Source organism: Bubalus bubalis, chromosome 12 (genome assembly GCF_019923935.1).
Source record: "Bubalus bubalis isolate 160015118507 breed Murrah chromosome 12, NDDB_SH_1, whole genome shotgun sequence".
Classification (NCBI taxonomy): domain Eukaryota; kingdom Metazoa; phylum Chordata; class Mammalia; order Artiodactyla; family Bovidae; genus Bubalus; species Bubalus bubalis.
In genome coordinates, this window is record NC_059168.1 from 17161688 (window position 1) to 17180394 (window position 18707).

Sequence of the window (18707 nt, forward strand, 5' to 3'; positions counted from 1 at the left end):
TCATCTCTGATGATGGGAGGGATTGGGGGCAGGAGGAGAAGGGGACGACAGAGGATGAGATGGCTGGATGGCATCACTGACTCGATGGATGTGTCTCGGTGAACTCCGGGAGTTGGTGTTGGACAGGCGGGTCTGGCATGCTGCGATTCATGGGGTCGCAAAGAGTCGGACACGACTGAGTGACTGATCTGATCTGATCTGACATCATGTGAAATGCCAAGCTGGATGAAGCACAAGCTGGAATCAAGATTGCCAGGAGAAATATCAATAACCTCAGATATGTGGGTGACACCTCCCTTATGGCAGAGAGTGAAGAAGAACTAAAGAGTCTCTTGATGAAAGTGAAAGACGAGAGTGAAAAAGCTGTCTTAAAACTTAACATTCAAAAACTAAGATCATGGCATCTGGTCCCATTACTTCATGGCAAATAGATGGGGGAAAAAATGGGAACAGTGACAGACTTCATTTTCTTGGGATCCAAAATCACTGCAGATAGTGACTGCAGCCATGAAATTTAAAAAATTGCTTGCTCCTTAGAAGGAAAGCTATGACAAACCTAGACAGCATTTTAAAAAGGAGAAACATCAGTTTGTGACAAAGGTCTGTATATCAAAGCTATTTTTTTTTTCCAGTAGTTGTGTATGGATGTGAGAATTGGACCATAAAGAAAGCTAAGTGCCAAAGAATTGATGCTTTTGAACTGTGGTGCTAGAGAAGACTCTTGAGAGTCTCTTGGACAGCAAAAAGATCAAACCAGTCAATCCTAAAGAAAATCAACCCTGAATATTCATTGGAAGGACTGATGCTGAAGCTGAAGCTCCAATATTTTGGCCACCTGATGGGAAGAACTGACTCACCGGAAAAGACAATGATGCTGCGAAACATTGAGGGCAGGAGAAAGAGGGTGTGATAGAGGATGAGATGGGTGGATGGCATCGTTGACTCAATGCACATGAGTTTGAGCAAACTCTGGGAGATAGTGAAGGACAGGGAAGTTGGCCTGGTGCAGTCTATGAGGTCTCAAAGAATCAGACACGATTTAGCAACTGAACAACAAAAATATATAAATACACTATCTATCTATATTATATCTATACCAAATATACATGCTGCTAAGTCACTTCAACATGTCCGACTCTGTGCGACCCCATAGATGGCAGCCCACCAGGCTCCCCCGTCCCTGGGATTCTCCAGGCAAGAACACTGGAGTGGGTTGCCATTTCCTTCTCCAATGCATGAAAGTGAAAAGTGAAAGTGAAGTCGCTCAGTCGTGTTTGACTCTTAGCGACTCCATGGACTCCAGCCTACCAGGCTCCTCCGTCCATGGGATTTTCCAGGCAAGAGTACTGGAGTGGGGTGCCATTGCATACATAGATATGTATAGTTAAAATAGCTAAGTATATTTCAGTGAACTGCCTCTCAAAGGCAGTTTGCCTGTAACAAAACAGATTCTTATAATTTTATATGATTTAAGCATCTTGCAATGTAAATAGAATGAGAAAGACTCATAGAATAAGCTACACATAATTCTATAAGAGAACAAATAGAATGAAGTATGGCAAACATACATGTTCCATGAATCAGGAGGAGGAGAAACATCCTAAGACCCATAGAGATGTGCAGGAGAAAACGGGCTGAGAAAGAAACATTGAATTTGGAAAACTATTCATTTACTGACTTAGGCAACAGGAGGATTGCTTCAATAATGATAAATCATCAGTTTTCCATTCATCTTATTTTATAACTTTGCTGGTTTTGGAACTGTGCATCAAGCTATCGTTCCTAAATCATTAGAGTATGAGAATGCTATTTTTATCAAAGAACACATGCTGAGTTCTGCCCTTAGAATGAAATTAAGAGAAGAGCTATTTGCTCTTTGTGTAGTATGCCTTCTCTCCAAGACTATACTCAAGAATGCATCCCTGAAAAATGTTTATTTGGCCAGTGACATTTCTTAGATTTTTATCAACCAGCTATTCTATCCTGACTTCCTTCTGTACTATTAATTTAATGAATTTGAGCTTAAAGCAAGGGGAAAAGAAACAGAACAAAATCACACTGACAAATATTCACCTATTAGTAGTTTATCCAAACAACCCCATGGAACCAACAAAAAAGACAAACATAAAGATGACTGCTCTAACATCTATCATTTTCCTATTATAATAAAATAGACCACTTGCTTATGGAATCCAGCAGTTGTTTATCAAACAATGTACTTCATTTTAGTTGTCAAAGCTAAAGTTGTCAAAGATTTCCTCCAAAGTGTTCCAGATGAATCCCCATATCAAGAATTCCCAAGTATCCCCTCAATACACCTTCAAATAGCACAATCTGCATTTGACAAATATTCTGATTCATACCAAACACTATACTAACAACTATAAAACTAAATGGTTGTTTTGAAAATTGTTGCTGTTCTTTAAAAAAAAAGACTTTCAGAGGATAGATTTCTTTGCAAGTCTTCCATACAATGTTAGCTATGTATCAGTTCAGTTCAGTCGTTCAATCATGTCCAACTCTTTGCAACCCCATGGACTGCTGCACGCCAGGCCTCCCTGTCCATCACCAACTCCCGGAGTTTATTCAAACTCATGAGTTGGTGATGCCATCCAGCCATCTTATCCTCTGCCATCCCCTTCTCCTTCCACCTACAATCTTTCCCAGCATCATGGTTTTTCAAATGAGTCAGTTCTTCCCATCAGGTGGCCAAAGTATTGGCGTTTCAGCCAGAACATCAGTCCTTCCAATGAACATTTAGGACTGATTTCCTTTAGAATGGACAGGTTGGATCTCCTTGCATTCCAAGGGACTCTCAAGAGTCTTATCCAACACCACAGTTCAAAAGCATCAGTTCTTCGGCACTCAGCTTTCTTTATAGTCCAACTCTCACATCTATACATGACTACTGAAAAAACCATAGCTTTGACTATTTGGACCTTTGTTGGCAAAGTAATGCCCCTGCTTTTTAATATGCTGTCTAGGTAAGTCATAACTTTTCTTCTAAGGAGTAAGCATCTTAATTTCATGGCTGCAGTCACCATCTGCAGTGATTTTGGAGCCCCCAAAAGTAAAGTTTTGTAGCTGTTTCCACTGTTTCCCCATCTCTTTGCCATGAAGTGATGGGACCAGATGCCATGATTTTAGTTTTCTGACGATTGAGTTTTAAGCCAACTTTTTCACTTTCTTCTTTCACTTTCATCAAGAGGATCTTTAGTTCTTCTTTACTTTCTGCCATAAGTGTGGTGTCATCTGCATGAACGTGAAAGTTGAAGTCACTCAGTCCTGTTGGACTCTTTGCGACCCTATGGACTGTAGCCTACCAAGCTCCTCTCTCCATGGGATTCTCCCAGCAAGAATACTGGAGTAGGTTGCCATTTCCTTCTCCAGGGGATCATTTCCATCTCCAGGGGATCTTCCCTATCCAGGGATCGAACCCGGGTCTCCCGCATTGCATGCAGATGCTTATCTGCATATCTGAGGTTATTGATATTTCTCCTTGCAATGTTGATTCCAGCTTGTGCTTAATCCAGCCCAGCGTTTCTCATGATGTACTCTGCATTCAATTGCAAGAATATACGGTATACAGTGAGGGCTAGAAGATTATCTATTATCATCATCTTCAACTTCTTTGTAAAGAAAAACAATTTCTCATTTTCTTAAGCCTTTGTGATAAAAAGTAGACCCTGACAAAGATGTCATTGGTTAGAAAGTAGGCCAGACTGTTTTATTACACTATGCATGCATTCCTCACTTGAGCCATAGACTCAATTGGTTGATAATATGATCATCCAGGTCTCTATAGTATTTATTTCTTTTTCCTTCTCTTCTTTTATTTAAATAAAAATCCTAAGCATTTAATAAATGCTTAAAGAGTGCTATCTGTATTGTCACAGGCCCACAGAGAAACCAAGAATAATATTAATGATTTAAAAAACACACCTAAAGCACCTAGAAAAGGAAGAAATCAAGAATCCTAGAATTAGTAGAAGGAAAGAAATCTTAAAAATTAGGGCAAAAATAAATGCAAAAGAAACAAAGGAGACCATAGCAAAAATCAACAAAGCCAAAAGCTGGTTCTTTGAAAGGATGAATAAAATTGACAAACCATTAGCCAGGCTCATCAAGAAACAAAGGGAGAAAAATCAAATCAATAATATTAGAAATGAAAATGGAGAGATCACAACAGACAACACACAAATACAAAGGATCATAAGAGACTACTATCAGCAATTATATGTCAATAAAATAGACAACGTGGAAGAAATGGAGAAATTCTTAGAAAAGTACAACTTTCCAAAAGTGAAACAGGAAGAAATGGAAAATCTTAACAGGCACATCACAAGCATGGAAATTGAAACTGTAATCAGAAATCTTCCAGCAAATAAAAGCCCAGGTCCAGATGGCTTCACAGCTGAATTCTACCAAAAATTTAGAGAAGAGCTAACACCTATCCTACTCAAACTCTTCCAGAAAATTGCAGAGGAAGGCAAACTTCCAAACTCATTCTATGAGGCCACCATCACCCTAATACCAAAACCTGACAAAGATGCCACAAAAAAAGAGAACTACAGGCCAATATCACTGATGAACATACATGAAAAAATCCTTAACAAAATTCTAGCAATCAGAATCCAACAACACATTAAAAAGATCATACACCATGACCAAGTGGGCTTTATCCCAGGGAAGATGCAAGGATTCTTCAATATCTTCAAATCAATCAATGTAATACACCACATTAACAAATTGAAAAATAAAAGCCATATGATTATCTCAATAGATGCAGGGAAAGCCTCTAATAAAATTCAACATCCATTTATGATAAAAACTCTCCAGAAAGCAGGAATAGAAGGAACATACTTCAAAATAATAAAAGCTATATATGACAAACCCACAGCAAACATTATCCTCAATGGTGAAAAATTGAAAGCATTTCCCCTAAAGTCAGGAACAAGACAAGGGTGCCCACTCTCACCACTACTATTCAACATAGTTTTGGAAGTTTTTGCCACAGCAATCAGAACAGAAAAATAAATAAAAGGAATCCAAATTGGAAAAGAAGAAGTAAAACTCTCACTGTTTGCAGATAACATGATCCTCTATATAGAAAACCCTAAAGACTCCACCAGAAAATTACTAGAACTAATCAATGAATATAGTAAAGTTGCAGGATATAAAATCAACACGCAGAAATCCCTTGCATTCCTATACACTAATAATGAGAAAATAGAAAGAGTAATTAAGGAAACAATTCCAGTCACCATTGCAACGGAAAGAATAAAATACTTAGGAATATATCTACCTAAAGAAACTAAAGACCTATATATAGAAAACTATAAAACACTGGTGAAAGAAATCAAAGAGGACACTAATAGATGCAGAAATATACCATGTCCATGAGTCGGAAGAATCAATATAGTGAAAATGAGTATACTATGCAAAGCAATCTATAGATTCAATGCAATCCCTATCAAGTTACCAATGGTATTTTTCAGAGAGCTAGAACAAATAATTTCACAATTTGTATGGAAATACAAAAAACCTCGAATAGCCAAAGCAATCTTGAGAAAGAAGAATGGAACTGGAGAAATCAACCTGCCTGACTTCAGGCTCTACTGCAAAGCAACAGTCATCAATACAGTATGGTACTGGCAGAAAGACAGAAATATAGATCAATGGAACAAAATAGAAAGCCCAGAGATAAACCCATGCACCTATGGACACCTTATCTTTGACAAAGGAGGCAAGAATATACACTGGAGAAAAGACAAGCTCTTTAACAAGTGGTTGTGGGAAAACTGGTCAACCACTTGTAAAAAAATGAAACTAGAACACTTTCTAATACCATCAGATCAGATCAGTCGCTCAGTCGTGTCCGACTCTTTGCGACCCCATGAGTCCCAGCACGCCAGGCCTCCCTGTACATCACCAACTCCCGGAGTTCACTCAGATTAATGTCCATCGAGTCAATGATGCCATCCAGCCATCTCATCCTCTGTCGTCCCCTTCTCCTCTTGCCCCCAATCCCTCCCAGCATCAGTGTCTTTTCCAACATACACAAAAATAAACTCAAAATGGATTAAAGATCTAAACATAAGACCAGAAACTATAAAACTCTTAGAGGAGAACATAGGCAAAAGAGTCTCCGACATACATCACAGCAGGATCCTCTATTACCCACCTCCCAGAATATTGGGAATAAAAGCAAAAATAAACAAATGGGATCTAATTAAACTTTAAAGCTTCTGCACAACCAAACAAACTATAAGCAAGGTGAAAGGACAGCCTTCAGAATGGGAGAAAATAATAGCAAATGAAGCAACTGACAAACAACTAATCTCAAAAATATACAAGCAACTCCTGCAGCTCAATTCCAGAAAAATAAACGACCCAATCAAAAAGTGGGCCAAAGAACTAAATAGACATTCCTCCAAAGAAGACATACAGATGGCTAACAAACACATGAAAAGATGCTCAACATCTCTCATTGTCAGAGAAATGCAAATCAAAACCACTATGAGGTAGCATTTCATGCCAGTCAGAATGGCTGTGATCCAAAAGTCTATAAGCAATAAATGCTGGAGAGGATGTGGAGAAAAGGGAACCCTCTTACACTGTTGGTGGGAATGCAAACTAGTACAGCCACTGTGGAGGACAGTGTGGAGATTCCTTAAAAAACTGGAAATAGAACTGCCTTATGATCCAGCAATCTCATTGCTGGACATACACACCGAGGAAACCAGAAACCAGAATTGAAAGAGACACATGTACTCCAATGTTCATCGCAGCACTGTTTATAATAGCCAGGACATGGAAGCAGCCTAGATGTCCATCAGCAGATGAATGGATAAGAAAGCAGTGGTACATATACACAATGGAGTATTACTCAGCAATTAAAAAGAATACATTTGAATCAGTTCTAATGAGGTGGATGAAACTGGAGCCTATTGTACAGAGTGAAGTAAGCCAGAAAGAAAAACACCAATACAGTATACTAACGCATATATATGGAGTTTAGAAAGATGGTAATGACAACCCTGTATGCGAGATAGCAAAAGAGACACAGATGTATAGATCAGTCTTTTGGACTCTGTGGGAGAGGGAGGAGGGGATGATTTGGGAGAATGGCATTAAAACATGTATAATATCATATAAGAAATGAATCGCCAGTCCAGGTTCGATGCAGGATACAGGAAGCTTGGGGCTGGTGCACTGGGATGACCCAGAGTAATAGTATGTGGAGGGAGGTGGGAGGGGGGTTCAGGATGGGAAACACATGTACACCTGTGGTGGATGCATGTTGATGTATGGCAAAACCAATACAATATTGTAAAGTAAAAAAAAAAATTAATTAATTAATTAAAAAATAAACAGGTGAAAAAACCCCACAAATTATCAGTATTTGGTCAGAATTAAATGCTTGCAAATTATGTAGAATTTTAAAATTCACAAGTAAAATGTCCCTAGTTTCCTCATACTATAGTCTTTTAATTGAGTTTCATGTGTGCCGGACTTCAATGTCCTAAGGATACGCGACATTCAGTTTCTTGTGTATCTCCCTATATATCTCACTGTGTATCTCCTTATATATTATATATGTATTAATTTTGTGTTAATACCAGTTGACTTGCTCTCAATAATTGAATATGAGAAAGACAAATTCTACTTTAAAAAACAAAACATAGTTCCTGCTAGAGTATTTTTCCACCCATGCAGGCCTTTAGAAAAATCAGAATGATCCATCTTTCTGACTATTAAAACTATAGAAGAATTTGAAGGACCCCTATGTTGGACAGAATTTGAATTTGATGTTTTGTGAGAACTTTTCCTCACTTTTGCTTGTTTGATTTTATTTCTACATCTTTATCCTTCTTCACTCCCCTACAGAACATGTTCTGTGCCTTGCCACTTTTATTCATTACCCATAATTGTTACACTCACCAGAAAAACCTTTTCCCTCTACTCTTCACTGTCTAAACACTTACTCTCTTTGAAAGGATATGGGGGAAGAGCCAGCTGGCTGTTACATCTCATCCATTTTATCATCAGATTTGCTGATCTTGATATCTAAAGAGCTGCCTTCCTGTACATCTCACTTCACTGGCCTGTGTTCAATGAAAGCTATGACTGCCTTAAAACTCTACCTCCTTCATGAAGCTTTCATTGATAGGTTCACCTTCTAAAAGTCTTTTTAGCAAGGTCATAAGTGAATAATTAATTAGGTGAGAGAAAGCAATATGGGGGTGATATAGCTCATGTGATTCTTTTTAATTGATGCCTCTTACTTAGTGTACTAATAATCCTGATTTCTGACTTAGCAGTAATGCCCCTAAGTTCACACTTTGATTTTTTTTTTCTTCAAGTGTAAAGATCTCATTCAAACAACCCTTAGAGATGGTGAGTTAAACATATGCATTAGCTTCCACTTTGTTGTGAATTATAATCACATCAAAATTATAACTATTTGGAAGATGGCAGAACGGGAAACTGAGTTACATGATGAGTGAGCCTATTTCTGTGTACGTGTAGAGGGATGAAATTCACAAAAGAAAGCAAAAGATCTTAAGTTCCGTAGATATTGACTAAAACTGAAAAGTGAAGAAGAAGCAATATAGGCATGTTATTTAGAGAAACAAACAAACAAAACATAATCAGTTAAAAGATTAAAAGAAAGAGGGGATCTTTTGGAGCAGCAAATGTATGTAGGATTAAGAAAAAAAAAATGACTCTTGAACTATATTTATGCATTGCTTCCTGTATTGCGGCCAGATTCTTTACCAGCTGAGCCACCAGGGAAGCCCTATATTTATGCACTGCTGCTGCTGCTAAGTCACTTCAGTCATGTCCGACTCTGTGCAACCCCATAGATGGCAGCCCACCAGGCTCCCCTGTCCCTGGGACTCTCCAGGCAAGAACACTGGAGTGGGTTGCCATTTCCTTCTCCGATGTGTGAAAGTGAAAAGTGAAAGTGAAGTCAGTCAGTCGTGTCTGACCCTCAGTGACCCCATGGACTGCAGCCTTCCAGGCTCCTCTGTCCATGGGATTTTCCAGGCAAGAGTACTGGAGTGGGGTGCCATTGCCTTCTCCACTAGTTTTATTAAAAATACTAAGTATGAAGTTATAGAATAAACTATATAATTTTAGAAAATTATAACAAAGTATAACAATAGGATACATACATAAACACATATGAAACAGAAGATGTGATTTCTACTGATTGGGCAACACTGGGCAGCTGGCTGTCTTCTAAAAGGCTGATCTTATGGCATAGTTATAGTCAGTGTATCATAGTTTAAGATTTGACCCTTAGTAGTATAAACTCAGATATGATTCCTTAGCATGCCAAGAGTAGATGCTGCTCTTATTGGCAGATTCAGGCCAAAAAACTTTATGAAACTGATGTTCAAAATCAAAATGTTCCCTTTAAAATATTTAATAAGTGTAGATTGTAAAGGAACCAAGCATCTAAAATCCACATAACCAGTTTCTCTTGCCTGATAGCCAGATCTACCCATGAAATTATCTATAATAAGAATGCTTCTTAACAAGCATACAACATAAAATATAGACAGAGTAGGGAATAGCTATTATTGTTCTCTGTTGGTATGGACCAGTGATGTCCAATATAAATATAATGCAATCCACAAGTGGGAGCCCCATATGTAATTTAGATGTTTTTGGAGGCCATGTTAGAAAAATAAGAAGAAACAGATGAAACAAACTTTAGTACTATAATTTATTTCACACAATATGTATAAAATATAGCTTTAACATGCAATCAATAAAACCATACTAAGATATTTATGTAGTGTTTGTACTATGTCTTTGAAATTCAAACTGTATTTTACACTTACTGCACACCACAACTTGGATCAGCCACATTTCATGTAGTCATTAGCAACATATAGCTGCTGCTGCTGCTGCTGCTGCTAAGTCGCTTCAGTCGTGTCCGACTCTGTGCGACCCCATAGACGGCAGCCCACCAGGCTCCCCCGTCCCTGGGATTCTCCAGGCAAGAATACTGGAGTGGGTTGCCATTTCCTTCTCCAATGCATGAAAGTGAAAAGTGAAAGTGAAGTTGATCAGTCGTGTCCGACTGTTAGCGACCCCATGGACTGCAGCCTAACAGGCTCCTCGGTCCATGGGATTTTCCAGGCAAGAGTACTGGAGTGGGGTGCCATTGCCTTCTCCAAACATATAGGTAATGACTACCAAATAGGATACTGCCAGGCAAGACTCCTATAAGCATTCAACAAGAAAATTAAATAGCAAAAGGCTGCTTTTCAACTTGGATTTAGAACCTCAGTTGTTAGTTATATAATTTAGATATTTAACTGTCTCAGTCTAAGATAATAAGGTGTATATTTTTCTGGGGACAATGCAAGCTAAGTTCTTTGACTTAGAGATGTTTCTTTCTTCTAAATAATGCCTGGTAGGATTCAGCTCATGTTTACTTCTATGATTTTTCCTTTTTGTTTTCTGAATAAGCAACTAGTTTGGTGGATGACATATTCTTTGTTTAAATATGCTAATCCCTAATTTCTACTTACCTAGAGTGTATTCCTTTTAGTAACCTTGCATATCTTTCCTGTATTCCACTATGATACAGCATTAGAGGAGAAATTTCCTTTCCTATTATTTTCATATTTTTGGAAAATATTTTATTGCAGCCCTCAGGTACAGGAAATTGAAGTCTATATTTCATAATTATGATGAGTGCATTCCCATATACCTTGCTGTAGATATGAATCAATAATTTAGCAAGTTAGCAAGCTGAATGATATATAAAAACTATATATCATTATAGTTTTTATGTTTGAAAATATAAATTATATTTTAAATATGCAAAAAACACTCAACATAAAAATCATGCCATAAGCAACTATTTTCATATTTATTAAAAATGTTATATATTCTTTAGATGCTTCAAATATATTTTGTTTATAATCTATAGAAACTAATAATTGTCTTTTACAAATGTTCTAGGAATTCACTGGCTATTATGGGAAATATATATGTTATAAAATATTTTAAATGGATTTATTATCTATAAACTTTCCTTATTTTTACAAAATATGCATGAAATTATAACATAAAGAACAAATGACATTGGCATTTGTCAACAGAATGTTTATAGATTAGGAATAAATATACTGTAAATAACAGTCATAAATGCACAATAACCTCCTTTAAAAGATGGCAAACATATACAGGAATAAATATGTGAAATTGTAAACACAAGTAATATTTTTCCATTAGACTCCATTTCTCAATGTCTTGTCAGTTATTTTCTTGGCAAGTTATTTCAGTAAGACCTATTTTCTGCATTGTATTTGACAAATAATATAGAGATTGTATAGTGATAAGATTACTAGTTAGAGGACTTGGCATTAGGAGCTCTCCTATTGCAAACTGGGAAAGACATTTTTCATCTTATGCAAAATAAGAGATTCTTCTGAACTCTAACATGCAGGAATGTGTATATGACTGGACTAAGGTGTGACTACTCCTAACCAGAGGTTCTTGGCATTCACTCTGGCTCTCTCTTTAAAACTTAACGAAGATTTTCTAGACCCACTGAAAGAATGCCCACATTTCTTGGAGGAATGCAACCTCATAAGCCTACCTATGAATCTAAGGTTTCTAAGACTTCAGAACATCAGAAATCTTGGATTTGATTTCTGCTTGTATTATTCAATATTAGACCCTGGAAAAATTGCTTAGCATCCTTGAACCTTCAACATCCTCTTGTGTAGAACAGTGATAATACCTTCTGTTCTGCCTCTCTTATGTGTATATGTGTATATATTCATGTGGTGATTTCTTGGTGGCTCAGATGGTAAAGAATCTGCCTGCAATGCAGGAGACCTGGGTTTGAGCCCTAGGTTGGGAAGATCAGATGGACAAGGGAATGGCTACTCACTGCAGTGTTCTAGCCTGAAGAATTCCATGGACAGAGGAGTCTGATGGGCTACAGTACATGGGTCACAAAGGGTTGGACATGACTGAGTGACTAACATATATGCATGTACAGGTGTATGTGTGTATGTATGTTTGTGTTTCTATGTGTGTCATATTAAAGCTGCTAAACATAATCAAGGGCTTTCCAGGTGGCTCAGTTGTAAAGAATCCATGTGCCAATGCAGAAGATGCAAGAGATTCGAGTTCAGTCCCTGGGTTGGGAAGACTCCCTAGTGAAGGAAATTGCAACCCACTCCAGTATTCTTGCCTGGAAAATCCCATGGACAGAGGAGGCTGGCAGGCTACAGTCCATAGGGTCACAAAGAGTCTGACATGACTTAGTGACTAAACAACAACAACAAACTTAATCAAAGAAACAGTGCTAGTATATTTTATCCAAGTGTAAAAACATTTCATTTTTATCATCAGCTCTGAGCCAGGTGAGATACTAAAACTTTACTCCATTGACTTTTTATTCTTATGAGGTAGAATAGCTGTTTGCATTTCCCAGATGAAAAAAAAATTGAGATTTAGAGTTGTTAAATAATTGTCTAAAATTACACTGACAGAAAATGGCAGAGTAGGGAATTGAAAATGGGAACCTAGTCTAACTTCAAAGTCTAATCTTTTAAAGACATTTCTTACTTCCTTAAGTACCCTTAAACTCATTTCAAAAAGCAACTTATCAGTTCAACAGGAGCTAGTTTTGCTTAAAATAATTCTGAAACTGTCATAACAATTTAGGGCTTGGGCTGGTAGTAGGTAATGCTAAAAAAATATACCATTACTCAGGATTCTGTGACCCCTTTTATCCTGGGTGCCCTCCAACATCCTTGCCTGTTTCATTTATAAATGCTGTATTTCTGTTAGGTCATCTGCTAAATTACATAATGGGATTAGCATCCCTCCTTTGGTCCTTTGCTGATGCAAACATCTATTTTTCTTTTCCCTTGATTGGTTTATGTTCTTTTATTATTCCTTCTAGCAGTAAGTATTCTCTAAGTTCTGGCAATATTTTCATATTTCTTGTTTCTCTAATCCTGTCTTTTCTTTCTCCCTCCAACTCATCTCCAGTCCAGTATTTTCATATCTCATCTCCATAGTAACAAACACTATCTAAGTCTTTGAGCTACACAATCCTAAATGACATTCTAAGGTCTCTGTCTTAAAAAAAAATCTCTTAATTGTTGTTCTGTAAGCATTTCTACTATTGATGCCTCCACACCCCCATGACATTACACTTAGCTTTTATTCTGTTTTCCCTCTCTTCCACTGCACTTGAAATTGCTCTTTCATGTTCAACAATGGCTTATGAAATGCAAAATCAAATAAGCTTTCTTATCTTTCAGTTTACTTAAACTTTTGGTGGAAATTAGTACTATTAGTCTCCCTTTCCTTTTTAGAAATCTCTACTCTTTTGACTCTTGCAATTTCCTAAATCTCCTCTTAAATGTCTCACTATCTTTATTGAGCCCTTTAATAATCTACACTGAGCTACCAGTTCCTACTTACTCCTTCAAATAAAGGAGAAAGGAAGGCAAGGGGACACCTACGACTATATATTGTCCCTTGTAGGAAGCAAAGACCACCTAAATGAGAAGCATAAGCTATTTACTCAGAGCTTGTTATAGCAAGAAAATCAGCCAGTATCACTTGGTTTGGCAGGGACTCAATGGCAGGCAACAGAATGGGAAAGCTTTACAGTGGGGGGAAAAAAAGGAAGTCTTCAAGTATGTCTTGATTACAGGATATTGGCATGGATATCCTGGAGGTGGGCTAACTAGAAATCCAACATCCTATGACATGGGTTTAGGGAGTGTATATGGATTTCTCTGGTAGATCTTGAGTTGGAAACAAGGATAGGGGATAAAAATTTGGGAAGCTGGGAGTCATTACCTAAGTACTGACTAGTTTAGGCCACTTACTGCAGAAGCTATAGTTTGGGTTCCCAGAATGGTGGCTACAAGATTATGGTCAAAGTTCTATTCTTATATGTGGTCTGACCTCATTGTTCCATTATCTCTCACCCTAAACTCCTAAAAGATCCTACTTTTAGAAACTAGCTCCTGCTTCTGGTCCTGGTTTTCTACCATAATGTGTCTACCAGGATGGAGGTCGGACAGATATTCTCTCTTCTTAAACTCCTTTAATCATTGACATGTTAATAGAACAACATGTTTACTGTCATGCATGCAATACCTGTGTGGGCACACTGAGAGAGAGCTTCTCAAATGTTAGGCAAGGCCATTTTTGTTTTTTGACCGTGGTTTTGAAGATAGATGCAGTAATGTAAAATAACAGTTTTCCAGTGTTAAAGCTCATATAGAATTTGTCTAGCAGGTTTTCCAGTCTGCACCAGAAAACTCCAGGAAAAAAAATGACAGTATTTCAAATATTTAACTTTCCTCCTGATTAACACATAAAATTAGAAAAAAAAATTAAATGTACTACTTTCCTTTTCCATTTACACTTCTTTTTTCCAGAATCATTTTATTTTTCTTCTGTACTTTTATATCTGCTTCACAGAGAGTGATACATTTCCATTCTGAAATCTATATTGTGTCACCTGGACCAGGTATATCATAGTGATTTGAATCAAGAAGCAGATAAATCATGTGTGGTTCATGAAAGAGTTATATGATACAATGGAAAATGAATTATAATAAAAAATAATTGTCTCTATTGAACTAGAAGGCAGGTATTGTGGGGCTTAGTGTTGTATAAAGTCCTAAGATTTTAGAGTTTTATGCAGCACTGCCATAAATCATGATACAAAACATTTCTGTATTTCACAGATCATGCATGTGCAATCCTTTTCATCATTTGACAGGAATATTTCAAGATCAATTAGGTGGTTTCTGCTGTGATTCTGTGAACAAAATCTGTTCTGTTCTTATGTACATCCAAGGAGAGGACAAAAATGTTTCACCAAGTCACATACCAGAGCCCTAAACAAGTGAGTCATCCTCAAAACTGAGGACAGAGCAAGGGAAGCATTTTCTTTCAGTGCTAACAACCTTTGTATTGAGCCTACCACAAAATTCATTTTTAGAATTTAAAATGCTCAGATATAATGTGAAGAGTTCATTGAGTTTTGTCACATAATATTATCACTAAAATTAAGATATAGAACATTTATATTACATGGAAAATTCCTTCACACAACTCATCAGCCAGTCTACCCTACCCTCAACTCTTTGCCAAATATTTACTACTGTTCTGATTTCAAATACCATATATTAGTTTTGTCTGTTCTTGAATTTCATATAAATCCAGTTATATAGTGTGTACTATTTTATATCTGACTCCTTTCATTCAATGTTTTTGACAATATTTTTTTGTGTATAGCAGTATTTCTTACCTTGTTATTGCTAAATTTGATAAATAGAATTCAGTTATATTAATACAGCATGCTTTGTGAATGCAATGGCATGGAAATGGTATGGACCTAACAGAAGCAGAAGATATTAAGAAGAGGTAGCAAGAATACACAGAAGAACTATACAAAAAAGATTTTCATGAACAAGATAATCACAATGGTGTGATCACTCACCTAGAGCCAGACATCCTGGAATGCGAAGTCAAGTGGACCTTAGGAAGCATCATTATGAACAAAGCTAGTGGAGGTGAGGGAATTCCAGTTGAGCTATTTCAAATCCTAAAAGATGATGGTATGAAAGTTCTGCAGTTAATATGCGAACAAAGTTGGAAAAGGCAACAGTGGCCACAGGACTGAAAAAGGTCAGTTTTCATTCCAATCCCAAAGAAAGGCAATGCCAAAGAATGCTCAAACTACCACACAATTGCAATCATCTCTCAAGCTAGTAAAGTAATGCTCAAAATTCTCCAAGCCAGGTTTCAACAATAGATGAACCATGAACTTCCAGATGTTTAAGCTAGTTTTAGAAAAGGCAGAGGAGCCAGAGATCAAATTGCCAACATCCATTGGATCACCAAAAAAGCAAGAGTTCCAGAAAAACATCCATTTCAGCTTTATTGACTATGCCAAAGCCTTTGTGCAGATCACCACAAACTGGAAAATTCTTCAAGAGATGGGAATAACTGACCACCTTGAGAAATCGGTATTCAGGTCAGGAAGCAACAGTTAGAACTGGACATGGAACCACAGATTGGTTCCAAATAGAAAAAGGAGTATGTCAAGGCTGTATATTGTCACCCTGCTTATTTAACTTATATGCAGAGTACATTATGAGAAACACTGGACCGGATGAAGCATAAGCTTGAATGAAGATTGCTGGAAAAAATATCAATAACCTCAGATATGCAGATGACACCATGCTAAGTGGTGGCAGAAAGTGGCAGAAAGTGAAGAACTAAAGAGCCTCTTGATGAAAGTGAAAGTGGAGAGTGAAAAAGTCGGCTTAAAGCTCAACATTCAAAAAACGAAGATCATGGCATCTGGTCCCATCACTTCATGGGAAATAGATGGGGAAACAGTGAAAACAGTGTCAGACTTTATCTTTTTGGGCTCCAAAATCACTGCAGATGGTGATTGCAGCCATGAAATTAAAAGACGCTTACTCCTTGGAAGAAAAGTTATGACCAACCTAGATAGCATATTCAAAAGTAGAGACATTACTTTGCCAACCAAGGTGCATTTAGTTAAGGCTACGGTTTTTCCAGGGGTCATGTATGGATGTGAGAGTTGGACTGTGAAGAAAGCTGAGTACTGAAGAATTGATGCTTTTGAACTGTGGTGTTGGAGAAGACTCTTGAAAGTCCCTTGGACTGCAAGGAGATCCAACCAATCCATTCTAAAGGAGATGAGGCCTGGGTGTTTGGAAGGAATGATGCTAAAGCTGAAGCTCCAGTACTTTGGCCATCTCATGCGAAAGAAGAGTTGACTCACTGGAAAAGACTCTGATGCTGGGAGGGATTAGGGGCAGGAGGAAAAGGGATGACAGAGGATGAGATGGCTGGATGGCATCACTGACTCGATGGACGTGAGTCTGAGTGAACTTCGGGAGTTGGTGATGGACAGGGAGGCCTGGCATGCTCGATTCATGGGGTCGCAAAGAGTCGGACATGACTGAGCAACTGAACTGAACTGAACTGAACCATTTTGATTAGCATGGTATCTAGTTATGGCTTTAGTTTACATTTATCTGTTGACAAGTAATGTTGGATACCTTCTACATGTACTTCAGTAGTCTCCTAACTGATCTCCATGTGTCCGTTCTATAATTATTTTCTATAAATTGCAGCAGAAAAAATATCTTTTAAATAAATCATATTTCTCTTTGACTTCAGGTATTCTAAAGTAAATATCAAGGATATAAGGTACTGAAAATGTTAATTATTGCTAAATTCTATATTATTTTCTTGTGCTCCTCATTTCATTGATCAAATGTCCAACCAAGCTTGTATTCTTTTTTTACTTAGCCACCTTAAGTTTGTTACTCTTCCAGGATCTTTGTTCTTGCCTCTCTAAGCATAGAAATCTCTATTCCCAGATTTTCTCTCTCTATCTCTCCCTCCCCTTTTTTTTTTTTTTTCCTGATGTTCAGTCCTAAGTCATATCTGACTCTTTGCAACCCTATGGACTGCAGTATGCCAGGCTTCCCTACTTCCTTTACTATCTCCCAGACTTTGCTCAAACTCATGTCCATTGAGTTGGGGATGTAATCCAACCATCTCATCCTCTGTCACTCCCTTCTCCTCCTGCCATCAGTCTTTGCCAGCAAAAGGTTTTTTTTTTTTGTTTTTTTTTTTTTTTATCCAATGAGTCAGCTCTTTACAACAAATAGCCAAAGTTTTGGAGCTTCAGCTTCAGCATCAGTCCTTTCAGTGTATAGTCAGGGTTGGTTTCCTTTATGATTGACTGATTGGATCTCCTTGCAGTCCAGGGGACTCTCAAGCATCCTCTCCAGTGCCACAGTTCAAAAACAGTCTTTGTGGTCCAACTCTCACATCCAGACACGACTACTGGTAAAACCATTGCTTTGACTCTATGGACCTTTGTCGGCAAAATGATGTATCTTCTTTTTAATATGCTGTCTAGGTTTATAATAGCTTTCCTTTCATGGAGCAAGTGTCTTTTAAGTTCATGGCTGCAGTTAAACATCCACAGTGATTTTGGAGCCCAAGAAGGAAAATCTATCACAGTTTTGACTTTTCCCCATCTCTTTGCCATGAAGATCTTCTCATAGATGCCTTCTTTTTACCAACAATATTCAGGCTCATTTGTCACCTCCTCATAAAAGATATTCTTTAATGCTCTTTTAAAACAACATATTCTCAACCCAATTTGCTATTACAGTAATGTCTCTTTTATTGTCTTCATGGATTTCCAATATCTGAAACTGAGCTGATTATTTGTTAGTTATCCTCATTTTGCCTATTATGTTTCCACTGGAATCTAGAATCTTTTAGAGCATTAATTTTATTTTCAACCTCTCTCTTGTGTCTAGAAGTATACCTGTTATAAAGAAATGCTGAATAACTCCTCAGGTGTTAAATAAACAACATAAAGTTTAGATGGGATTTTGGTTGATTTGAGTGTGCATTTTTGGTTGTTTCTTAGATAAAAAACCCTAAACCAGGCAGTTTTTCTTGACTTAAGTAGAAAGCAAGAACTTAAATTGAGTTATACTTGAATTTGTTTTTGGAATCTCAATATAAACAAAACAACAATTCTTTGTACTTGCCTCTGTCAGGACTCCACATCCATGTTCTCAGTACAAATGGGCTGCAGGAATGATTGAGGGTTATACTTTCAATCT

The 18707-nt window shown here is 37.4% G+C and overlaps 1 non-coding gene across 1 annotated transcript; it reads left to right on the top strand.

Annotated features, from left to right (window-relative positions):
• Positions 1 to 14270: 14270 nt before the first annotated feature.
• Positions 14271 to 14332, top strand: LOC112578249. Its single transcript, XR_003102550.1, has one exon. It is a non-coding gene; the product is annotated as a U7 small nuclear RNA (small nuclear RNA).
• The last annotated feature ends 4375 nt before the right edge of the window (positions 14333 to 18707 follow it).